The sequence below is a fragment of the Schistocerca nitens genome, chromosome 3 (genome assembly GCF_023898315.1).
Source record: "Schistocerca nitens isolate TAMUIC-IGC-003100 chromosome 3, iqSchNite1.1, whole genome shotgun sequence".
Taxonomy (NCBI): Eukaryota; Metazoa; Arthropoda; class Insecta; order Orthoptera; family Acrididae; genus Schistocerca; species Schistocerca nitens.
In genome coordinates this window covers 128022536-128049280 of record NC_064616.1, presented here as the reverse complement: position 1 = coordinate 128049280, position 26745 = coordinate 128022536, and the positions used below count along the sequence as shown (strand labels likewise).

Below are 26745 nucleotides of genomic sequence, written 5' to 3'. Positions count from 1 at the left end.
AAAATCGCAGACCAGTTTCCCTAACATCGATCTGCTGCAGAATTTTCGAACATATTCTCCGTTCGAATATATTAAATTACTTGAGACGGAAAAGTTTCTGCCCATAAATGAGCACGGAATTAAAAAAAGCATCGCTCCTGCGAAACTCAGTTGTTCTTTTCGCACATGATATTCTGCGATTCACGGTTGGAGGGCAACAAGAAGATCCTATATTCCTGTATTTCCGGAAATCGTTCTGCACAGTTCCCCACTGCAGACTGTTAACAAAGGTCCGAGCAATGCGGAGTAGTTTCTTAGGTATGTGGATGGCTCGAAGACTGCTCTCTTAACCAACAGAACGCAATACGTTGTCTTGGACGGCGAGTGTTCCCTGCCGCCGTTGGATAAGCAGCTGCAGCAGCAAGTCGTATACTCCTAGCTCACTCATTTGTTACATAGTTTAATTCTTAATTTCTTTGAGTGTTTTTGGTACTTGCATTGTTTGATACATAAATTTCGGGCGTATTATAGTATTTGAGAGTTGTAGCATCGCGTTTTAGTACCTGAATAGTATAAATTCGCGTAGTCTCCTTCCGCCGCCGAGCAGTGTGTCAGCAGTGCGCAAGTAGCAGCATTACTGCATTTACTAGGCAATCTTGTATTTTAATAACCGTTTAAATTTTGTCGATTTGTTTGCGCTCTCTGTAGATTAGTTCAGACGTTCTTTGCAAAACAGTTTTTATCATGGATAGGGACTGCAACTGCTGTGTTCGGATGCAGGCTGAGTTGGCATCCCTTCGCTCCCAGCTTCAGGCAGTGTTGGCTTCGGTCACACAGCTTGAGGCTGTTGCCAATGGGCATCACTGTGGGGGTCCGGATGGGGGTTTGTCGGGGACGGCCAGCTCGTCCCACGCATCCCCCGATCGGACTAAGACTGTGGTTGCCCGGGATACTGCCCACATTGAGGCTGATCCCTCACCTGTGGTAGAGTGGGAGGTCGTCTCAAGGTGTGGCAGGGGGCGAAAGACATTCCGGAGGGCTGAACGGAAGGCCTCTCCAGTTTGTCTGACGAACCGGTTTCAGGTTCTGTCTCAGGCTGATACTGATCTTCGGCCGGACATGGCTGCTTGTCCTGTTCCAGAGGTTGCCCCTCAGTCTGCAAGATCCGGGCGGTCGCAGAGGGTGGGCTTACTGGTAGTTGGGAGCTCCAACGTCAGGCGCGTAATGGGGCCCCTTAGGGAAATGGCAGCAAGAGAGGGGAAGAAAACCAATGTGCACTCCGTGTGCATACCGGGGGGAGTCATTCCAGATGTGGAAAGGGTCCTTCCGGATGCCATGAAGGGTACAGGGTGCACCCATCTGCAGGTGGTCGCTCATGTCGGCACCAATGATGTGTGTCGCTATGGATCGGAGGAAATCCTCTCTGGCTTCCGGCGGCTATCTGATTTGGTGAAGACTGCCAGTCTCGCTAGCGGGATGAAAGCAGAGCTCACCATTTGCAGCATCGTCGACAGGACTGACTGCGGACCTTTGGTACAGAGCCGAGTGGAGGGTCTGAATCAGAGGCTGAGACGGTTCTGCGACCATGTGGGCTGCAGATTCCTCGACTTGCGCCATAGGGTGGTGGGGTTTCGGGTTCCGCTGGATAGGTCAGGAGTCCACTACACGCAGCAAGCGGCTACACGGGTAGCAGGGGTTGTGTGGCGTGGACTGGGCGGTTTTTTAGGTTAGATGGCCTCGGGCAAGTACAGAAAGGGCAACAGCCTCAAAGGGTGCGGAGCAAAGTCAGGACATGCGGGGACCAAGCAGCAATCGGTATTGTAATTGTAAACTGTCGAAGCTGCGTTGGTAAAGTACCGGAACTTCAAGCGCTGATAGAAAGCACCGAAGCTGAAATCGTTATAGGTACAGAGAGCTGGCTTAAGCCAGAGATAAATTCTGCCGAAATTTTTACAAAGGTACAGACGGTGTTTAGGAAGGATAGATTGCATGCAACCGGTGGTGGAGTGTTCGTCGCTGTTAGTAGTAGTTTATCCTGTAGTGAAGTAGAAGTGGATAGTTCCTGTGAATTATTATGGGTGGAGGTTACACTCAACAACCGAGCTGGGTTAATAATTGGCTCCTTTTACCGACCTCCCGACTCAGCAGCGTTAGTGGCAGAACAACTGAGAGAAAATTTGGAATACATTTCACATAAATTTCCTCAGCATGTTATAGTCTTACGTGGAGATTTCAATTTACCAGATATAGACTGGGACACTCAGATGTTTAGGACGGGTGGTAGGGACAGAACATCGAGTGACATTATACTGAGTGCACTATCCGAAAATTACCTCGAGCAATTAAACAGAGAACCGACTCGTGGAGATAACATCTTGGACCTACTGATAACAAACAGACCCGAACTTTTCGACTCTGTAAGTGCAGAACAGGGAATCAGTGATCATAAGGCCGTTGTAGCATCCCTGAATATGGAAGTTAATAGGAATATAAAAAAAGGGAGGAAGGTTTATCTGTTTAGCAAGAGTAATAGAAGGCAGATTTCAGACTACCTAACAGATCAAAACGAAAATTTCTGTTCCGACACTGACAATGTTGAGTGTTTATGGAAAAAGTTCAAGGCAATCGTAAAATGCGTTTTAGACAGGTACGTGCCGAGTAAAACTGTGAGGGACGGGAAAAACCCACCGTGGTACAACAACAAAGTTAGGAAACTACTGCGAAAGCAAAGGGAGCTTCACTCCAAGTTTAAACGCAGCCAAAACCTCTCAGACAAACAGAAGCTAAGCGATGTCAAAGTTAGCGTAAGGAGGGCTATGCGAGAAGCGTTCAGTGAATTCGAAAGTAAAATTCTATGTACAGACTTGACAGAAAATCCTAGGAAGTTCTGGTCTTACGTTAAATCAGTAAGTGGCTCGAAACAGCATATCCAGACACTCCGGGATGATGATGGCGTTGAAACAGAGGATGACACGCGTAAAGCTGAAATACTAAACACCTTTTTCCAAAGCTGTTTCACAGAGGAAGACCGCACTGCAGTTCCTTCTCTAAATCCTCGCACAAACGAAAAAATGGCTGACATCGAAATTAGTATCCAAGGAATAGAAAAGCAACTGGAATCACTCAACAGAGGAAAGTCCACTGGACCTGACGGGATACCAATTCGATTCTACACAGAGTACGCGAAAGAACTTGCCCCCCTTCTAACAGCCGTGTACCGCAAGTCTCTAGAGGAACGGAGGGTTCCAAATGACTGGAAAAGAGCACAGGTAGTCCCAGTCTTCAAGAAGGGTCGTCGAGCAGATGCGCAAAACTATAGACCTATATCTCTGACGTCGATCTGTTGTAGAATTTTAGAACATGTTTTTTGCTCGAGTATCATGTCGTTTTTGGAAACCCAGAATCTACTATGTAGGAATCAACATGGATTCCGGAAACAGCGATCGTGTGAGACCCAACTCGCGTTATTTGTTCATGAGACCCAGAAAATATTAGATACAGGCTCCCAGGTAGATGCTATCTTTCTTGACTTCCGGAAGGCGTTCGATACAGTTCCGCACTGTCGCCTGATAAACAAAGTAAGAGCCTACGGAATATCAGACCAGCTGTGTGGCTGGATTGAAGAGTTTTTAGCAAACAGAACACAGCATGTTGTTATCAATGGAGAGACGTCTACAGACGTTAAGGTAACTTCTGGCGTGCCACAGGGGAGTGTTATGGGACCATTGCTTTTCACAATATATATAAATGACCTAGTAGATAGTGTCGGAAGTTCCATGCGGCTTTTCGCGGATGATGCTGTAGTATACAGAGAAGTTGCAGCATTAGAAAATTGTAGCGAAATGCAGGAAGATCTGCAGCGGATAGGCACTTGGTGCAGGGAGTGGCAACTGTCCCTTAACATAGACAAATGTAATGTATTGCGAATACATAGAAAGAAGGATTCTTTATTGTATGACTATATGATAGCGGAACAAACACTGGTAGCAGTTACTTCTGTAAAATATCTGGGAGTATGCGTGCGGAACGATTTGAAGTGGAATGATCATATAAAATTAATTGTTGGTAAGGCGGGTACCAGGTTGAGATTCATTGGGAGAGTGCTTAGAAAATGTAGTCCATCAAGAAAGGAGGTGGCTTACAAAACACTCGTTCGACCTATACTTGAGTATTGCTCATCAGTGTGGGATCCGTACCAGATCGGGTTGACGGAGGAGATACAGAAGATCCAAAGAAGAGCGGCGCGTTTCGTCACAGGGTTATTTGGTAACCGTGATAGCGTTACGGAGATGTTTAATAAACTCAAGTGGCAGACTCTGCAAGAGAGGCGCTCTGCATCGCGGTGTAGCTTGCTCGCCAGGTTTCGAGAGGATGCGTTTCTGGATGAGGTATCGAGTATATTGCTTCCCCCTACTTATACCTCCCGAGGAGATCACGAATGTAAAATTAGAGAGATTCGAGCGCGCACGGAGGCTTTCAGACAGTCGTTCTTCCCGCGAACCATACGCGACTGGAACAGGAAAGGGAGGTAATGACAGTGGCACGTAAGGTGCCCTCCGCCACACACCGTTGGGTGGCTTGCGGAGTATGAATGTAGATGTAGATGTAGTTATCGGCAGGAGTGCCCCAGGGAAGTGTGATAGCACCGCTTTTAGTCTCTCTGTAGATAAATGATGTGACGGACAGGGTGAGCAGCGGACTGCAACTGATCGCAGATGACGCTGTAGTTTACGGGAAAGTACCATCGTTATGTGATTGTAGCAGGATACTTCGAAAAAATTATTTTTGGCAGGATGAATGGCAGCTTTCTGTAAATGTAGAAAAATATAACTTAATGCGGATGAATATGAAACAGAATCCTGTGAATCAGTTCAGAGGCGAAGTGCTAGAGTTGTTACCGGTAGATTCGATCAACACGCGAGTGTTACGGAGAATTTCGTCTACTCTAGTGGGAATCCCTAGACTGAGGGAAAACGACGTTCTTTTCGTATAATACTGTTCAGAAAATTTGAAGAACTGGCATTTGCGGTTGACTGTAGAATGATACTGATGCCGCCTACGTACATTTAACCTAAGGACCACGAAGACAAGTTAAGAGAAATTAGGACCCATAAGGAGGAATATACACAGTATTCTACCCCCTCGCTGCGTTTGCGAGTGGAACGGAGAAGGGCATGACTAGTAATGGCTTCAGATACACTGCGCCATGCACCATGTGCTGGCTTGCCGAGTGTGTATGTACATGTAGATGTTAATTGACTTCCTGGGGCTACTGTCACTACCCGCTACCTCTTCACAAACAGATTGAGGAAACGTGGCTGTGGTACCTGTATAATAATTGTGGGCAAAAAGTGCAACCAGCTTCAAGTAAGCTTTAAATATTTTATTTAAAAGACACCGTAAGCAATTTCGAATTTGAAAATCCACCAGAGGGTTGTTGCAGCCTTCAACTCCCCCCTTCCCCCTGAGATCTCATTTTGTGGTCTTCTGAAGGTGCGATGTCCTGAGATGAACATCATCTTTAACTTTTTAAATTGAAATTGAAAAATCAAATGGAAATTAATGACTCACGTCGATCGTGGGCTCTTCTAGTAGCCACGATTTTTCTTATGGCTATACTTACAGGTGGGTTAACATTCCTGAGGGTAACAGTTAAGGACGACGTGGCCATTACACTCTCAATTTTCCAATCCCACGCCTGCGCTTCTGTTTCGGACAGGTTGTCGGGCTTCTTTATTAGGAATTATTCCCATTGGTGAAGGGGCATTGACCTATGCACAGCACGGTGGTAGCCATCCCACATGTATAATTCTCGTGTCCTCACGATATATCAGTGCACTATACGGCAATAAGTGGACGTGTTATTGTGTAGTAGTCTTTGTTAAAAGTGTCCGCACCAAATCAGAGTACGCTTCCATCTCACACTGCATGCTATCATAGAACGACAGAGTTGCGTTAGTAATGATGTGCCTGTTGAGAGCTTACGTGAAATTTCTTCGTCTACGTAGAATACAGATGTTTCCATTCTGTTGAAGTTCACTTTGCTTCAATTCGTGCAAAGCATGTGTTCTTCCGCGGCGTACTGACAAAAATGTTTACAGAATCTGCACATTCGTAGCTTTCAGCTTTGGTCATTTTCGCAGTCACCATGAGGTAGTCACGTCGGATGATTTCAACTGTGCTGTTGGCTCTTTCCCCATTGTCAGTCGATAGTCGTCTGCTCCCTCCCCCATTCGCCTTCCTGCCGCATCATTGCCTCCGTCGCAGGACGATTAGAATTCTCATTCGCCAGCTGCACTGGGACGCCTTCCTTACTAATGTTCTTAGCATTTCATTCCCTTCTCCACGAAGGTCGTCATTCAATGCACTCCACGCACGTGATAGCACTGCCACGTAAGCTGTGCTGCCTCTCAGAACCAGTCCTTGGTTTTACTTCTTTTGTCTGTGGCACAAAATGCAGGAGCTTAGAAACTCTGTACTCGTACTTGAGATGGGACAATGTCCCGAATCTCACATTAGCCATTCCATATAGACTCTTCCTCCCTGCTGTGAATGATTCTGGCACCGATAGATGCAAATGGTAGCTAACATACAAGCGCTAGAATCTTAAACGAAATTAACAAATTCTACGCCGGTATTAATTCTTCTGCTGTTTGTGTAACTATAAATGATTTCAGATTAACAGTTACTGCATCACATTTGCTTACATTCTTACTAACACTAATCTTACTTTAAGCGATTACAAGATATTGGTGAGTTAATTGTTGAAGCAAATGTCCCTGTTGCTGCAGTTGCATTCATGACTCGTAACAAATGCTGCACGTCTGTACTGTCGAGAACGGTTCAGTCACTTCTGGTTTTTAAGTTTTCTTAAATCTTTATTAGCTTTTCCTCACTTCACGTTTTAAATGGTGCACCCATTTAAAAGTTTGTGTTCTTGACAATGTTCATTTACTTTTTAGCCTGAAAAGGTTAGGAAGATTAAGAAAATGTTCCTTTTTGCCCTTGACTTTTGCTTCTCAACAAATATCTGTTATGATTAATTATGAAATTTCTTCTGCCTGAATAATGCATTACTCCGTATATAAGCTTTGGCATAACTTAATAACTCTCATTTGAAGTAATAATCTAACTGAAATGCATAAATCCTGCTTTCTTTCTCTACCTAGCAAACTTCATCGCAGTTTTTTAAAGCACACCAGCGTTAAGGAATGTAAGAATAAGTCGTGATTGTGCATTTGCGGTTGTGCATTTTTGTGGTGGTAATAGAGGCTACACGTTTACTGCGACTAACAAGAAACCCGTCAGGTAACAGTGATAGTTAATGTTGCAACGTCATGATTCGCGTTAGATCTGCCAGCATCATTACGTGGTAGTCTGCCGTAGTGATGTAGCGTGTTGGTGTGCTAAACCTTCTTCGTTCCTAAACTTCGTTGTATCATTACTGAATTCAAGCATACGGTTGAACTGGAGAAAAATTGTTTCACGCTGGAAGTCAAGCGTGTTGGATTCTTACAGTTTCGAAGGTACTCCGCACAATTTCGGAAATGCTCTACCCTTACGTTTTCCTCTGTAGCCAAGCTCACTTAAATACGCCGAGTGTCGTGATGCTTGACCCGAGAGTACCCTTTTCGAATCCTAGTGGTAGAAATAAATTTAGGAGGAGTATTTAAAAGCCAGAGGAGGAGTGATGACGTACAGATCCTAATCGTCGCAGCTTACGCCAGTGATCCGGGCTAAATCCCAGGTCTTTCCATAGCGTCGCATGCAGTAAGAGAATCTGTCACTTGGTATTATCAGTCTATAGGATAACGGTGTTAGCATGCTGCCTCCGTTATGCTGTTCGACAGAAGGAAACTACAGTGGTTTACAAAACTTAAGGTCGAAAGTAACGTTCGAATCATGTGTTACTGCCAAGCAACATAGCTCGATGAAACTTTGACCATACATAGAAAGAACTGCTACAGTGTAGTATAAAAAGTATCTGAAAAGAAGCACGCCATCAGATGAACTTTTACTCAAAGACAGTAATTACACTAAAGTGACCGCGACGTATGGTGGTTCCCTGGACATTACATGGTTCTTAATAGGGTGTTTGATCACCTCGAACGGCAGTGCATCCTCTGCAACGTGCTCTCATGCTAGCCACGGGATTGGTAAGGAGTTCTGCGGTATGGCGTTCCATTCTTACACCAGCGTGGCTCACAATTGCTGGATGGCCTATGGTGCATTTGGACATTCTCCTTAATGCATCTCAAACCTGTTCAATGAGATTTAAATCGGAGGGGGGGGGGGGGGGACGCGTAGAATATCCTCTCGTTCCAATCGTGTTCGACAATGCTGGGCTTACCCCCACATGGCGAGAGGTGGGAACACTTAACACACCTAGGAACACTGGCGTTTTGGTGGTCCATCTGTTACGGTGTCGGGAGGCATCGTGTTACACTCATCAGTCAACGTTATTGTGACACTCTATTCATTCCCCAAGTGCGTCTTTTCAGGGATTTGTTCGACACTGATTTCCTTTTTATGGATGGGAATGCGCGACTACATCGAAGAGCGCTGGTGGAGGTGCTCTGGGAACGAGAGAACATTCGGCGAATGGAATGGAATGGCGTGGCCTTTCCTCCGAGCACGTGTGGGATGCGTAGTGCAGCACGTCTACGTGCACTAAAGAGCATCCAGAAAATGTGGAGGAGGAATGGGAGCACGCTGCAGAGCATGATAACACACTCTACTAGGAAACTACGAAACGTCTCCTGCCTTTTGTAACGTCCAGGAGACGATCGCAAATCGTGGTCACTTCAGCGTACATATTGTCTGTGAATAAAAGTGTCGTTTCTTTCAGTTACCTTCTGTGCTATACTGCAGCAGTTTTTTCTATGTGGTCCAGATTCGCCAAAGTGCACGAAGAGAGAACATCTGTGCAATTAGTGGTTTGAACCTACCCCTCGGAAGTAATCGAGACAATAATTCCACATGACTTCACGTTGCTCAAAGCACTTAATCACTTCCGTCTAGTGGAAGAGGCGCAGCAAAATGAAACCCGACAATAGGGCTGTTCTTGTGACGCCCTCGGTACACTTATATAAATAACGGCTCGCGCACAAAGTTTGTAGGACGATACGTAAGCGAAGGAGGTAGTGTTCAAAACCCTTTTTCGGCCGATTCCTGGGCACTGGTCTTCAGTAATGGCCGTTACCAGACAGGATTCCTAAATGAAATACGTGAGATGCAAAGAAGTCCAGCGCGTTTCGTCGCGGAAATCGTTTAGTAAACGCGAAAGCGTCACAGAAGTGCTCACGGGGCCCCTGTGACACACGTTTTGTGACCGAAGTGTTGTTTGCTGTTGAAATTCTGAGAAGGTGTGATCCCAGAAGTGGCAACCAGTATAATTGCTCCCCCTACGTAGATTTGGCGCCCTGAACATAAAAGGAAGTACGTGACAGTGGTGCACAAGAACTCTCCACCACACACCATAAGGTAGCTCTGGAGCATAGATATACTCGTAGACACACGAATACAGTATCAGTTCTAATAAATACAGGCTGTTTCAAAATGGAGATATGAGTTTTAATGAAGTTGGCATTTGTTACAGTCAACATACAATTATAAATAATACATCAAATGACAGGGCATCTCAAACAGTTTTGTTTGTATACCTGGGCCCAAGGGATGAATGTATAACGACCGAGAGTGAGTGAAGAGCGTGTTGAACGAGTGAGAGTCTTTCATGTGCAGCTCCAAAAAATCAGTACGGAAGGCTAGTCGTGAATTAGTAATTCTAGTAAAGTCTGTGGGGAAACTTTTAAGGATACACTTTCAACTATGTCGTTAACGTTTGCAGTTGTTGCAAGCTCTAAAGCCTAAAGACTCGATATTTCACCTAAGTGGATAGGTTCACACATAGTATGCGCATCTGGGGGTCAGCAGATCCCCACGAGATGGTACGAGCCTCCTTTAAATTGAATTTCTTTGTGCCACGTTCCGGCCGACACTTTACGGGCCTTTCGTATTCCGCAAAGCAACTGTAACTTGTGTTTTTTTTTATGCTGATGCGCTGGAACTGTGTCTCTTGCCTGAACTGGAAGAAACTGAATCACAGAACTTTATTTGGCAGCAAGATGGTGCGCCGCCTCACTGGCATAAGTATGCGGTTGGTTAAACGTCGTCGTACCCGAACACTGGATTGGCCGCAAGGGGCCAGGTGACAGAACTTGCTTTGCATGACGTCTTATGCCATGCCATTTTTCGCTTTGGGGATTCATAAAGGATCATGTGTATGTGCCTCCGCTACCAGCTGATCCATCCGACTTTAGAAACAGCATTGTTAACAATTACTCCAGACACACTGATCGAGATTTGAGAAGAACCCGCCTATCGACTCTGTGTGGCGAATGATGCTCACATTAAACACTTGTAAGAAAAACTCCTTGAGTTTCTCTTTCATTTGATGTGTTATTTATAATTGTAAGTTGAATGTAATAAATGTTACAAAGCTTTAAAACCCGTACATTCATTTAGAAACCACCTGTATTGTAAATTATGCTTAGTAGTCGATGAGTATGTGAGGTGCGGTGCGATGCAGTAACCGAAATTTTCATTCCAGCCTTAGTCATATTACGACTGACCGGCGAAACATAAAATTTTGCTGTGTAAATATGAAAATTCAAAATATTACTTTAAGACAAAAATCGGTTTGATACGGTGTATTACTTTGAACGTAAGTAGTATGTTACTAATTACACAAAGGGCGAGAAGCTGATATAATAGAGACACTCGAAAAATCCTATTTCTTATACTTGAAATGTACGAACAGAAGGAAAAAATGCGTTCAGAAAAAGGAGCCAGACGGTGAACTGGTGTAGGTATGCGGCGTATGAGCATTTGACGGCCAGCCAGCTGCCTTTCAGGAACGAGTGTAGGCTGCACGCGGAAGGCCGCTGCTCTTTCTTGTTACCTCACTCCCACGGCACATTCTCCGAATGACAGCCAAATGTTAAAAGTAACATTCCACCCACAACTAAAGTGCGTCCTCTGATATGCAAATCTGTACTCCATATACGCTACCCACATGTGGTCATATTTAAGTATGCTGATGTCTTTGGAGTGACACAGATGTCTATTTCAGACAAGAGAGAGAGAGAGAGAGAGAGAGAGAGAGAGAGAGAGAGAGAGAGAGAGAGATTAGATTTTGTGCGATAATCCGCAGCACTGTAGATGGATGTAATGTCTACCAATGTTTTTCTTTGTAATTACCCTCGTACAACGTAATTTTCGTTTTGGTGGTAACGGTGTAATATTTCTGGCTTTACAGCCATCGTATTTGCCTGCAAGAAGCGTTTCTTAGAGCAGTTGAGAAGGCAGCAGTAGAAGATGACGTAACGAGGCGTGAGATACCGATGACAGATGGTTTGTTAGGTACGGGTATCATCAGAAAGACCGCTTAAAATTGTGGTCCTTCTCCGCGATTGGCTGCTGCATTAGGAAGTTGCGCGCCAAAATGATACTCTTCTGTGATTAATATTAGGCAAACTAAATAGCGTATTTACTTATATTTCATATTTAAGCATCTCTCAATAGTTTGCTTTCATTCCATTATTTCAGAAGTATTAATAACCAGCAGAATAACAAACAACTGCTAAACGAAAAGGGAGACGAAGCACTTCGGTGATCTTCGGATCGCGGCTAACTTGGATGGCGGGCGCAGTGGTTCGGCAGTCTCTGATTACAGACATGTCGTCTGTTGCAGTCGATGTTAAGATTTTACTAGCGATCTATGGTTATCTGGACATGTAGTTGAGAACACTGTGATAGTCATTACGGAAATATGCAGTTCATTATTTTGTTGAAGAATGGAAATTATTTGCGACTGTAAAGTGGAATGTTATTTTGAAGTTTCTCGTGTTTTGCTAATAAAAAGCGAATGGCATCCCGTATAAGCTAATTCAAAATTTAATCAGTCACATAATATCAGTTTCTCGCTAAGAATTTATTACAGCCTCAAGATAACGGATTCAGGACCTACGTGCTGTTTTCTGTGCAGGGCACAACAACTATGGAAGACTTCTGGTTGGTGAACATTTCTTAGAACTTACGCATTCCATTCAGGACTATGAAAGCAAATAGGCATCTCGCGTGTACTGCAATCCTTGTACAAATGAGATCAGTGACACGTCATCCGTGGTAAAACAAAGGAAGTATGAAGGAGAGAAATTTTCGAGAGAAGGGGTTTATCGTACGCACATATACAGGGTGGTCCATTGATAGTGACCAGGCCAAATATCTCACGAAATAAGCATCAAACGAAAAAACTACAAAGAATGAAACTCGTCTAGCTTGAAGGGGGAAACCAGATGGCGCTATGGTTAGCCCCTCTAGATGGCACTGCCATAGGTCGAACGGATATCAGCTGCGTTTTTTTTTTAAATAGGAACCCCAATTTTTTATTACATATTTGTGTAGTACGTAAAGAAATATGAATGTTTTAGTTGGACCACTTTTTTCGCTTTGTGATAAATGGCGCTGTAATAGTCACAAACGTGTAAGTACGTGGTATCACGTAACATTCCGCCAGTGCGGACGGTATTTGCTTCGTGATACATTACCCGTGTTAAAATGGACCGTTTACCAATTGCGGAAAAGATCGTGTTGATGTATGGCTATTGTGATCAAAATGCCCAAGGGGCGTGTGCTATGTACGCTGCTCGGTATCATGGACGACATCATCCAAGTGTCCGGACCGTTCGCCGGATAGTTATGTCATTTAAGGAAACAGGGAGTGTTCAGCCACATGTGAAACGTCAACCACGATCTGCAACAAATGATGATGCCCAAGTAGGTGTTTTAGCTGCTGTCGCGGCTAATCCGCACATCAGTAACAGAAAAATTGCGCGAGAATCGGGAATCTCAAAAACGTCGGTGTTGAGAATGTTACATCAACATCGATTGCACCCGTACCATATTTCTATGCACCAGGAATTGCATGGCGACGACTTTGAACGTCGTGTACAGTTCTGCCTCTGGGCACAAGAGAAATTACGGGACGACGGCAGATTTTTTTTGCACGCGTTCTATTTAGCGACGAAGCGTCATTCACCAACAGCGGTAACGTAAACCGGCATAATATGCACTATTGGGCAACGGAAAATCCACGATGGCTGCGGCAAGTGAAACATCAGCGACGTTGGCGGGTTAATGTATTGTGCGGCATTATGGGAGGAAGGATAATTGGCCCCCATTTTATCGATGGCAATCAAAATGGTACAGTGTATGCTGATTTCCTACGTATGTTTCACCGATGTTACTACCAGATGTTTCACTGCATGACACAATGGCGATGTACTTCCAACATGATTGATGTCCGGCACATAGCTCGCGTCCGGTTGAAGCGGTATTGAATAGCATATTTCATGACAGGTGGATTGGTCGTCGAAGCACCCGCACGTTCACCGGATCTGACGTCCCAGGATTTCTTTCTGTGAGGAAAGTTGAAGGATATTTGCTATCGTGATCCACCAACAACGCCTGACAACATGCGTCAGCGCACTGTCAATGCATGTGCGAACATTGCGGAAGGTGAACTACTCACTGTTGAGAGGAATGTCGTTACATGTATTGCCAAATGCATTGAGGTCGACGGACATCATTTTGAGCATTTATTGCATTAATGTGGTATTTACAGGTAATCACGCTGTAACAGCATGCGTTCTCAGAAATGATAAGTTCACAAAGGCACATGTATCACATTGGAACAACCGAAATAAAATGTTCAAACGTACCTACGTTCTGTGTTTTAATTTAAAAAACCTACCTGTTACCAACTGTTCGTCTAAAATTGTGAGCCACATGTTTGTGACTATTACAGCGCCATCTATCAGAAAGCGAAAAAAGTGGCCCAACTGAAAGATTCATATTTCTTTACGTACTACATGAATATGTAATAAAAAATGGGGGTTCCTATTTTTTAAAAACGCAGTTGATATCCGTTTGACCTATGGCAGCGCCATTTAGCGGGCCAATCATAGCGCCATGTGGTTTCCCCCTTCAAGCTAGACAATTTTCGTTCTTTGTTGCTTTTTCGTTTGACGCTTATTTCGTGAGATATTTAGCCCGGTCACGATCAATGGGCCTCCCTGTATATCCCCCTCTTTCCCTCTCTTCTTCAACTTGCCGTAACGGTGTATCTTACTTCGGCCCATCCACTTCATATGAACTCGTGTTCTTAACTGGACAGGCTCGTCTCATGTTCCGGGAAAAATTGTTCTACAATGTCTGGAGTTTGTATATTTCTTTTTTCATATGAGCCAGGTGAAAGCAGCCAACTGCACGGCGTTAGATAAAGCTTTTCCTCGGCAGCCTCCGCTTACTTAATTGATATCTATGACGACTTCTCCAAAAACTCAGTTTTGCATCTTTGTGAAATTTTTGTCTCATTTCAAAGCCGATTTACCAGGAGGATATCATTGCCATAACAAAAGAGGTTCGATCTGTCTCGAGCGCGCAGTTGTCTTCCTTTTCTCGCACTCGTAGATATCGCCGTAATGTAGCCGCAAGCGAATATCGAGCGAATAAGTTCAATACTGTAATAAAACACCCGAGTCTTGAGCTGAGTTCTGCCGCCCAAATGTGCTACAAACTTTCCAACTGTTGGCGGCTAAATTTCTGCAACGCCGCACTGTCCTTTGTAGACCGGTTCTTTCTAAAACGGAATTAGTGTACGATATGTAATATGATGACAGTTCTAGTTCGCCTAAATGTGTGAAAGCCTCAGTGTGTTTTTTTTTATGAACTGTCACAGTCCTCTAGTTTACTGCAATCTCCAAACTTTTTATTTTTATGCTGTGCAAGGAAAACACATTTTTTCAACGTAGGCTTGGAAGTTAAGAAAAGGTAGAACCGAATTTTCTTTGGGAATTTCTTACAGTAACTAATGAAAGAGCCACGAAGGAAGTATAGTACAGACATTCCAAGGAGACAGAATACGAACATGTCAGGCAAATAGCGCGATTCTCTGTGTGAGCACATATGGGTACATACAACACGATTTATTGTGGTCAGTCATTTGGAACATTAAAAGCGGAGTGAAGAGTACTTTTCAGCTATTATTTGTCTGGAGTTTCAAGTTTACTCCAAACGTAATAGTAGAAATCCATTACGCAAAACAAAATCAACGATCTCTTGTTCATAGGAGTTGTGTGTGTGTGTGTGTGTGAGAGAGAGAGAGAGAGAGAGAGAGAGAGAGAGAGAGAGAGAGAGAGAATTCCTAAGGGACCAAACTGCTTAGGTCATCTTACACACTACTTAAACTAACTTAAATTAACTTACGGTAAGGACAAGACACACATCCATGCCAGAGGGAGGAGCCGCGCGATTCGTGACGTGGTGCTCTTGTTCATAGGATTAGGAAGTGATACTGTATAGCTGTTTTTCATTACGTTATATGAAATTAATTTCCCTGTGTATCTCAATTAATTTTGTGTCAGGAATCGCCAACATTAATTCTTACGCGTATCTGTGGCCATACTAGAAGTATTTCACACCGTGGTGAAGAAAGAACTGGAACATGAAACTAAACCATCGTGACGTATTAGAAATTATTCCATCTCCGTTGTCTAATACACTGTATTTAGGTCCGTTATCGTCCCCTTGATACGCACAACACTCGTTACACGTTGCGTTTCCAGTTGCTTCAGCCCCCTTTCCTCCTCCCCCCCCCCCCCCTATTTTTTTACACATACAGAGAGACTCGTCCAGATTTTCTCTACTTTACTGAAGGTGGAATGAAGTTCATCCGCGACAGATGCAAACCCCACATACATTTTAGCAAATAACACAGCTCGCTCTTCTGACACTTCCATTTAGCAGGAAGAAATACGATGATTACCCGCGTTTCCGCTCGGCTGCAACGTCCATATCGCTCATTTACTTTCGCGAGGTTGCTGTGTTCTTCATACACAAATCTTCGCACAATGATTGCGACTCCCTCTTCTCTCCAGTACTGGTTAGCAGAACGCAGAAACGTGGAATCGCAACTTGGACATAAGTTTAGTGTTCACGACTTGAAATGCTTCTACATTTGTGGCCTGTAAATCAGAAGAAATATAGAAAGAAGGGGAAAAAAAGCAGGTTGAGTTTAAAGTTCAACAGCAGAACTTCTTTCTGTGTAAACGTTGGACGTACTATATTACCAGTATTCGACGACATGCTTCCCTGGCATTTGTATAAAGTGGAGAGCAGAAAATGTCTTTCTTTATCTTATCTTATTTCTTGTGAGGCTACGCAACCATCCTGCGTGGACAGCATCACCAGCCAATTCGCAACTGGTACTCAAACGTAGTTTTTCGGTGGTTATTCAAAGGAGGACCTTGTTGTCAAGCCCCAAGTAAGGCGCTTCTTAGAAGACTAGTGAAAATAATAAACTGCTTCAACAAATCGAACACATTTTTCAAGACATTGCAGACATGTTTACTATGATTCGAATCAACTTTCTATGTGGCAGGCAGGTGAGGAATAACTGATTGTATCGCTGTACCCCTAATTTGGTAGACCAGTCAGGACGTACTTGTATTTTTAGCGGTTTGTCAGACAGGATAAGGCGATTGTCGTGACGGGTCTCCGTAATTATTCACACCACAAACTCAGCACACAGTTAAAATACAAAAACAGGAGTACTTTCTTCTAGATTCAGGTGACGCAGTGGCATCACGAAGGGACTGTGGCCACAGAAACAGGTGCCAAAGTCAAGATGGGGACAGGCTGTAAGGCATGGACATCGCAGTACTTTATAAGTCCAGGGATGTAATCGATACGGAGGGGTCAGTGCAACTAACCAAAATGCGAACACCCGGAAGATAGCATAAATTAAAGAAACAACTCTGAGACTGCAACTACAAAGTGTACACAGGATTTCCTGCTATAGAAAGAGCACACCACTCATAGTCGTACATATCTCACGCTTTTATAAATACGGACGTGGTTTATACTGAATTGTAAATGAATGGAACAAGCTTAAATGTCATACAATATCAAAGTGGCATTAACTTTACAGAACTTTACTGCTGAGTCTTCCTCCGAACGTCAGAGGATTGTTATTGCGAAGTTGTGGCTCACGATGGGAGATAGAAATTTCACCCATTAAGACCCCTCACAGGCGTGTTTCGGAAGCCTCATTCCTACCAAAAATAGTAAAATTCTCTTGCGAAAGCCGGCTGTATTTGTTGAAAATTGAACCTGCGGATAATACTTCTGTGGGGTTTATCACGTCCCCAGAGACTGAAGGAGCGCTGGGTCGGAGATGAATGGCGACTCAGTCGAGAGACCGGTCAAGTGATTCAGTGAAGCCACGGAACTCCTACATTGGGACGGATCGTACAGCGGTTTGAAAGTCGCTCCTGCCGAATACGATTCCATTGTGTGAAGTGTAGTGCCACCTCGATCGGCGAGTAACTGCGGGTGTTCCATCTAATGACCGACAATGGCTGACGAGAGGCGAGTATTTCTGCACAGGCATGTGGCCCGGCACGATGTTGGGATTCAGCGCGGCACGGCGCTCCCCAATAGACGTGCACGGCAAAGCAGGTGCGGCCTGGGGCAGAGCGGCGCGCGCCTATCGCCGGTTCCTTCCGGAGGACAGCCCGTGGGCGACTGCGTGGGCGGCAACTATCCCGCCGGCGGCTCTTTGTTCACTCTTGTCGCTACTGCCCGCGCCTTCACCTCGATAACTGTAGGCTCTGTCACCTGCAGGTTGACTCGAAGCCCAGAATCACTTCGATAGCAGTGACTGTTGTCGCCTCCCGAATAGCGGCCATCTCGAAAGAAGCGTCGTTCGTGCTAACCGTTGTTAACACTCAAGTATATACATGGTGAACCCGAAATGCACCGATAAAATTACGGGGGTCATTCGGGGACATTTTCTGAGCATTTTACTACAAGGAACTGGTGGTCTCCCGTGACGCGTTACAGAATAATAACGTAATTACGACTTATTGCGTTTCCCGCTCCAAATTAACTTTGTTTCTGTGAAAATACCTTCACAACAATGAAAAACTGTTTAAGATACAGTCGTTCTAATACGGAAGGATCCTGTTTCTCATAGGTGGTTATGTACAGAAGCAATGGTACTGTGATAGGCCCGCCGTAGCTTCAGTGATTTCAGTTCTTCTATTGTATTTAGTGAATCCAAACACGAGAGGTGTATCAGCCAACTCTTAGTCAGTAAATCTATTTGTACCACTCTGTATCACCATCAATATGTAACTATAATTTGCCGTAAAAACAAACCTGAAACAGAACCGAGGAGTATTGAATACAAGGGCGAAAAGTAAAGTATGTATTACAGCTTTCGTGAGTGAATGGAACAACTTTATTACCACTGTTGTGTAGATATTTTCAGCGCAATAGACGTAAAAATATAAATGGAGGTGCGAAGTCAAACGAAGTGCAATTACTCTGTAGTGAGTCACCGGAAACAACGCGCCTCATGTACAAAATACCCAAAGAGGTCTAGAAACAACTTCTGAAATTTTGTCGGTAGAACTCGCGTTCACCTTTTATCGTACATATGTGACTGAAATAAACGAGACATGAGTGAGAGAAAGGTAATTCACCCCTAGCTACCTCACAATGTCTCAGCATAAACAAAAGACCAAAAGCGGCGTAAATGTTTTTTGTAGCAAAACTAGTAATAACTGAATTAAAATACAGTTCCTCTTGTTCAAAAATGGTTCAAACGGCTCTGAGCGCTAAAGGACTTAACATCTGAGGTCATCAGTTCCCTGGAACTTAGAACTACTTAAACCTAACTAACCTAAGGACATCACACACATCCATGCCCGAGGCAGGATTCGAACCTGCGACCGTAGCGGTCGCGCGGGTCCAAACTGAAGCGCCTAGAACCGCTCGGCCACACCGGCCGGCGGCTCCTCTTGTCAAAGATCCGCCTTAATGTAGAAAGTTATTAAATCGCTATGACATGATGGTGCTCTTAACCAACTAAGACAGTTTGAATCACATTGGTTGAAAAAATGTTCGACATCGACTTTCGAATTCTAAAGTTGCTAGCATGAAAAACCCTGTCTTGATATCGTGCGCCAGTCTTCCACTTTCAATGCCACCGAGTGACTTGGCATAATGGTTAAGACACTGGACTCGTACTCGGGTGGAGTGGAATTCAGATTCTTTTCTGCGATTTAGGATTACGCTACATCCTATCATATGAAAGTCAGGCCGGTTTCTTAAATAGGCTGCGATCTGTACGTCCCCTGTCTACTTCTGTATTCCTTCTAGAACGGCCTCAACATCGACGTAATTAAATTTCAAGCTCTTTACGGTATCCGTGTTGTTGTTGTTGTTGTTGGTGGTGGTGGTGGTGGTGGTGGTGGTGGTGGTGGTTTTCAGTCGGAAAACTGGTTTCGTTCAAATGGCTCTGATCACTATGGGATTTAACTTCTGAGGTCATCAGTCCCCTAGAACTTAGAACTAATTAAACTTAACTAACGTAAGGATATCACGCACATCCATGCCCGAGGCAGGATTCGAACGTGTGACTGTAGCGGTCGCGCGGTTCCAGACTGTAGCGCCTTGAACCGCTCGGCCACCCCGGCCGGCAGACTGGTTTGATGCAGCTGTCGACGCTGGTCTACCCTGTGCTGGTCTGCCTACTTAAAAACTGGTAGCCAGAAAATAGAACACGGTTTTTAAGTCGAGTTGCATGAATAGGACTAAAAAATTGTGTCTTCATTAAAGTTAACACGAAATGTGTATACATATCCTTTAAACTGACTCCTTCCAGATCATTTAGATAAAAAAAAAATTGTTCAAGTGATCTGTGGAACATGTAACTATCTAACTAAAATACTCCGCAAGCCAGCATACGGTGCATGGCGTAGGGTACCTTGTACCAGTACTAGCCAGTCCCTTTCTTGTCCCATTCGCAAAGGGAGCAAGGAAAAAGCAACTGTCTATATGCTTCCGTACGAGCCCTGCTATCTTTATTATGTTGTCTTCGCAGTCCTTAGGCTAGACACTTGTTCGTGACAGTAGAGTATACAGACTGTCGCAAATGCCGGTCTCTAAACTTTCTCAATAGCGTTTCGTGGAAAGCACGCCTTTTTCCCTCCACGGATTCTAACTTGAGCTTAAGAAGCATCTCCGTAATACTCGTATGTTGATCGATCCTACCGGCAACAAATCTAGCAGCACGCCTCTGAATTGTTTCCATGTCTTCCTTAAATCTGCCCTGGTAGAGGTCCCAAACACTCGAGCGGTATTCAAGAATGAGTCACATTAATGTTCAATACGCGGTCTCTGTTACAGATGTACATTTTCCTAGAATTCTTCTAATAAACCGTCTTCCCTACTGCCGACTTTACATGTTCGTTCCATTTCGTATCGCTTTGCATCATTACGCCTAGATTTTTAACTGTCGTGACCGTGACAAGCAGTACATCATCAGTGCTGTATTCGAACATTTTAGGGTTGTTTTTCCTACTCGTCTGCATTAACTTCCAGTTTCCTACATTTAGAGCAAGCTGTCATTGATTACACCAAACAGAAATTCCATATTCTCTTACAAACTCCCAACCACGACACTTTTCCGTACACTAGAGCTTCATCAGCAGTTATAAACTACTGCTCACTGTATCTGTCAGATCGCTTAGAATAACAACTTTGGGTCTACTGAACCGAATTTTGACTCTGATTTCTGTTAGCATATCAACTGTCCTTCATTCAATTACGTTCTTGGCACAAACTTCCGCAACTGTGTTCGCTTCATGCGCTGATAAAAAAAGCTTTCTAGTCGGAAGGAAAGAAGGAAGGTAGGTAGGTTTCAGTTTAACGTGCCGTCAACGTGTTTGAACTGCAACATGAGAACAAAATCGGGTTTTTGGACATTTCTAAAAGTTGGAAGCCTATCAAAAACAGCCATAATACCCTGGTGTACAAAGCTCAAGGATGAAAGCAACATTCGCATGATTTGTCACTGCTAAGTAACGTAGCTCAATGAAATTTGGGCTGTACATAGAAGGAAATGCCAAAGTATAGTGCAGGAGGTAATTGAAAGAAATACGCAATGAGACAAACATAAATGACACTTTTATTCAAAGAAAATATTTACACAGAAGTCGCCGCGATATGATGGTCCCCTCGACGCAAAAAAGGACAGAACATTGTTCTTAATAGTGTGTGTGAGCACATCGGACGGCAGTACGTTCTCACACTCTGGCCACAAGGTTGGTAATCAGGCGTTCCATAGCTCCACGAGCAGTGTTGACAATTGCTGGATGGTCGTCAGCGCATGTGGACGCGCGGCATTACGTCTAAGTCGGGGGAACGGGCGGGCCAAACCATTCGCCGAATATCCTCTCGTTCCAAGAGTTCTTCCACCTCCGCTCTTCGATGCGGTCGCGCATTGTCATTCATAAAAATGAAGTCAGGGTTGAGTGCACCCCTGATAAGACGAACGTGGGGATGGAGCACAGTCTCACAATACGGATGACCGATGGGGTACCGTGTTCAAATATTTGCAAGCTAGTACGCCCATGCAACATTACGCCTCCCCACACCGTAACTTCTGGACCACAAAAACGACGATAACCGCCAGTGTTCCTTGTGCATTACGTGTTCTCACCTCTCGCCATATGAGGGCACGTTCAGCAGCACTGCTTATACTGAAGCTGTTCTCATCGGGGAAGAGCAAGCGACCCGATTCCTCGTCGGCCCAGTGCCTATGCTCTTGGCACCATCAAAAACATTGCCGCCGATGTGAAGGTGTCAAGGAACTCAACGTACTGGTAACCGGGCAAAGAGATAACCTCCATGTAGTCGCTGTGCCTCTGTGGAATGTGAGATTTGCGTGCCTCGCAGTACTGTTAAATGTGGTTGCACTAGCACACTGTTTGTGCAACAGAAGGATGGGACCCTCGTCAATGTGGCGGTCATCTCCTTCGGGAAGCAGTGGCTCTGGTTCGACACGCTCCCCGTGCACGTGAAACGGTGCTGTGAGCCATACTAAACTCCTGCGCTACGCTGGTCACAGTTCGTTTTTCAACCAGTTCCGCCATGACTATTCCCTATGTAAAATCATCCAAATGTTGTCTCTGGGCCATGTTGTACTGAAGAACACCAACACAGTGCACTGTAATTGGGGCCCTATTCTATATAGTTCATACCGATCGGTGCAGTAGGTTAGTCTCGGTAGTTACGTCATTTTCGGTTCTTTATCCGAATTTCCTATTCAGTAAGCTTCTGAGACCTGTTGCCGAACGCTCTTCCCTTCGATTTTTCGACAATTGTACCGAGAGGTTTTGGATTTCGGTATGGCCGTGTCATTCGGTAAGCTGTGGTTTATTTACACCTATAATTTGTTATTTTAAACATATTGAGTTGGTTTAGCTTTGTATTTAGTGATTGTGTTACTAGAGAATCACCACAGGACGCGTCCAGTTGGAAAGTCAGTTCATGGTAGACTATTTTCCTTTGTTAGAAATATGGTTAGGTTAGGTTGTCACCGTGAATGATTACAACATACAAAAAAAAAGTTTTAGGTCAGTATTCTCTCAAAATACCTGTTATTTTATGCAATTAAGAGTTTACAGATCATTAAATATCAAGACATCAGCTCTGCTTACGTATATTACGTGAGTGTTAGCTGAAATTAGTAGTGACTTCGCGTACTTTTTTCCGCATATGGTTTACTTATTAATTATCGAAATGCGTTTAAAACTTTTAAGTAACAATGCAAAGCAATTTTGTGAAGTCTGATTGAGGAAACCTCACAAAATTTCATGCATTTACGGCTTACACCGGCATCATTCGGCGACAATATCAGTCTGCGTCTCTCTCGAATGGAATTACATAAAATAAAGCACTGACAGCTTGTGAGTTGTAGTAGTGAAGTTCGTAAGGCGACTAACTGCTGTGGCAAGGGGCATACGTTCGTATACAGGTGGGTGCGAAAATACTTTTTTTCCGTCTTCGTGTTTGCAACACATTCTGAGACTTCGTTAATCGTCAAAGTTAAGCATTTTTCTGAAATATTCGTTGTAATTTACACGTAAGTGCGTGCTTTCTCAGTAACGAGTCTCTCCGATTCCGTGATTTCCATATGTTTAAGAAATGAAAGATGAAATTACTGTGCGTGAAACAACTGACAGTGACATTTATACTACATCATTGTCACAAATAATTCACCATTTTTTGGGAATACGTAGCGATTTCCGAGAGTGTGGTCAGACAGGAATCTAAGAGCACAACGTAAATTACTGCGAATGAAACTAGCAGCAATCGTCTGTATACTCTAGCTTATCACAAGTATTTATCTGAGATCGAATCGTGACAACAGTAGACAGACATGAAAGGTTCCCACCACAATATTTTCAGCCTATACCACCATGTATGAAACATTTTGATTCATCAGATGCACGTTATAAACTACAACTAACTTCTGAAGCTGCACTCGCCACACGCTCTTGAAAAGGCGATTTTTTAAATTCCGTTTTTATGAACCAAATTGTTGATGTATCATATAGGGAAGTAGGCTACTTCATCATTTGGATCTCTAGGAGCGAGCTACAACCGCTTTCTATGCATCTTCTTATTCTTTGACACTCTCTTAAACAATTTTTCGGGTTCGTGGATATGTGTTCTGTCTGTGCAACTAATTCAAGGCAGTTTGTTCCCATACGCGTTTCCCTTCTTTTATTTGTGAAGCATCATCATGAATAAAGGAAGCGAAACGTGTATGGCAATAAGAAAACTGCCTTCAATTAGTTGCACAGACGGAACGTAATTTTGAAGCAACTAAGGAATGACGGAAAACAGAAAAAATGACGAATTTTTCGGGTGTTTCTATAGATGTATTTGTACAATGTGGTATTACACTCCATTCCTAACTCATATTCCGAAACGTAAAATCATAAACAAGACGTCGATGTGAATGGGAATAAAATGACATAATGTGACATTTACGACAGTTTACAGAACACAGTCAAGGGCTGAAGTAACAAGTTCTAGGTAATAAACACGCACAAGTCATAAGAAACATAATTTTTATAACATAATGGAAAGAATTAAGTTTTCAAGAGAGAAGCATCGAATGAGACAACTAAAGCGTCACTCACAGCGGCACTGGCTCTCGTTTAGGTAGAACTGTGAACGGACTTCCAAACGGTGAATATACTGCACACCTGTTGCAAACTTCGTTCAAAAAGTGGACTGCTTTCGTCGGTATACTACATAAAATGCTTAGCATAAGTTACGCATGAAACATTTTTTTAAAAAAAAATCCTATCTTAAATCTTAATAAAATTTTCTGTTGCGAATACATTCGGCCAGAAGGTACAGTGGGAAACGTAATCTATCAGAAATGTTAACACATCCTATTGGGTTCCTTTACATTTTTAATGGGTTTATTACTAGTTAATTATTTACGTTAATGTTTGTTGTTGTTGTTCTGTCATTAAAACATGAATTAAACCAATTAGTCCCCACACTTCAGAACTTCCTTTGTCATTTTGATTGTGAAAATTTTATTCCCTTCTTCGACAGAACCGTTTCTACTGACGAACTTATTACAGTCTTAATTATTTATGAACGATGTCTGGCTATTAAACTTCGATATTGCTGGAATAATACTATAAACATTTCTTATAGAAATAATGTGTTCGGAACTATTCAGACTTACTAGGTAATGCAAATATTGCGGTTCTGAACCAAATTTTTTAGAAACAAAATCAGTTATGTGGGTATGATAGACACTGTTGTACGTAGATGCATTTGCGAAAACGAGAGAAATGTAACGCGACACGAAGCCTTTAATGTTAGAAGTGCAAGACTTTGTATACCTGCCATGGGGCTTGCACAAAAATACTTCGGCGCATCGCGAGAACAAGCAAAACATAGTTGGAATCATTACGTTACTTGAAACTTTCTTGCGGAACTAAGATCTGCAAGATGAAATAAATACCCTAAACATTATTCAGTTCGAGTGAGCAACTGAACCGAATGAAATCAGTTTCTCCGAAGTCACTAATCCGAAACACAATTTAGAAATTACGTACGTAACGATGTGAAATGAGAAACGTTAAATTCTGATTTCTCGTCTGACGAGAGGCCATTAGAGGGAAAAGCTGAACAAGAGTTTGGAGGAAAGCGACTAAAATTATTTCGAAAATCTGTGAAGAACCTACAGCAGGGGGTCATGGCGGGAGGATAAAAGGCGATTGCTCCACCTCGTTTGCTGATATGCTGATAGACGAGTAGAGATATGATATGGAATAATCACGTTGACTCAGTATATGTAAAGCAGGTAGCAGCGGCTTTCGGATAGTTCACAGGTTAGTGGAAAAGAGCACCCATGTTTATCTGCCTCACGGGGCTGCTGAAAAACCGCAACTGGCGGAAGCTTGAAAATGCGCGTGCGCCTACTTATAAACTTTCGAGAAAATTAAAACAATAAAAGCCCTCGGTCGCAAAATTAAGTCTTTTGACCTAGGTTTCGGCACTACCACGAGTGCCTTCATCGCAAGTAAAACATTCAAACTGGCGTATAACGTAAGTACAAAAATTATGGGAAATTTTTTTTGAATAAATGAAAGTACTGATTCATAGTACAAGAAAGAAACAGTACTTACATGTCACGTATAAAATAAATATCAAGCGATAAAGGTTTAGTCATAAAATTTTGAACCGAGCGAGGTGGCGCAGTGGGTAGACACTGGACTCGCATTCGGGAGGACGACGGTTCAATCCCGGGTCCGGCCATCCTGATTTAGGTTTTCCGTGATTTCCCTAAATCACTCCAGGCAAATGCTGGGATGGTTCCTCTAAAAGGGCACGGCCGACTTCCTTCCCCATCCTTCCCTTATCCGCTGAGACCGATGACCACGCTGTCTGGTCTCCTTCCCCAACCAACCAACCATAAAATTTTGAAAAAGAATACATGGAAGGCAAGCCACTATTGGCTGCGGGCCATAGGTAGCAACAGACTGAGGCGCCCGCGTTAGCAATTACGGGCAGGTGAACGTTACACCATCTAGTAGCCGCAGTTACAAACAAGCTACTTAACATTCAGATGTAGACAGATGAATATTATGGTGAACATTATTTACTACATGAAGTAAAAGGCAATGTTTTATCTGACAGCAGTAGACAGGGTAACCTTTTGTCTACGTAAGAGCTTAGAAGTACGGTTCAAAGGCTGAAAACTGACTAACAGTACAACTATTTTAAACTTTTGAGAACCAATATTAAGCGAGGTATCCAGACATTTACTACAGACCCTTAATTATTCATCGTAACGGAACCGCAGAGACAATATTAGACGAATTACATCGTGCGCAGAGGCGTGTAAGCAGGCACGGTATCCGCGCTCCATGTGCGAATAGGGCGGAAATGAGAAGTGCCCTCCTGCCATACACTTAACGCTGGCTGTAGTATTTGAGCCGTTCTCAGTATAGCAGACCAGTAATTGCTCGCCCTCACGGCGTGCAGCGGTTAAAGGGGCCACGCGTGCCAGCAGTGAAATACTAGCGCTGCGGTTATCTGCGCTGACGCCCACCCGCGACGTGCAGACAGGCGACGCGGGCCTGCAGCCTCCCAGAACAGCGTCTTCTTCTCGCCAAATTGCACTGATTACCAAGTGCCGGTGCGACCTCGCATTTTAGTAGCGAACGCTTGTGTTAAAGTCCTCCTCCTTGGATTTGCAGTGGCTTTCTTAAATTGCCTAACGCTCAAATGGTTCAAATGGCTCTGACCACTATGGGA

The 26745-nt window shown here is 43.7% G+C and overlaps 1 protein-coding gene across 1 annotated transcript in view; it reads left to right on the top strand.

Annotated features, from left to right (window-relative positions):
• Positions 1-26745, top strand: part of LOC126248071 (ras GTPase-activating protein raskol-like) — a 406601-nt gene that overhangs the window by 125607 nt on the left and 254249 nt on the right. The gene's annotated exons all lie outside the window — the stretch shown is intronic.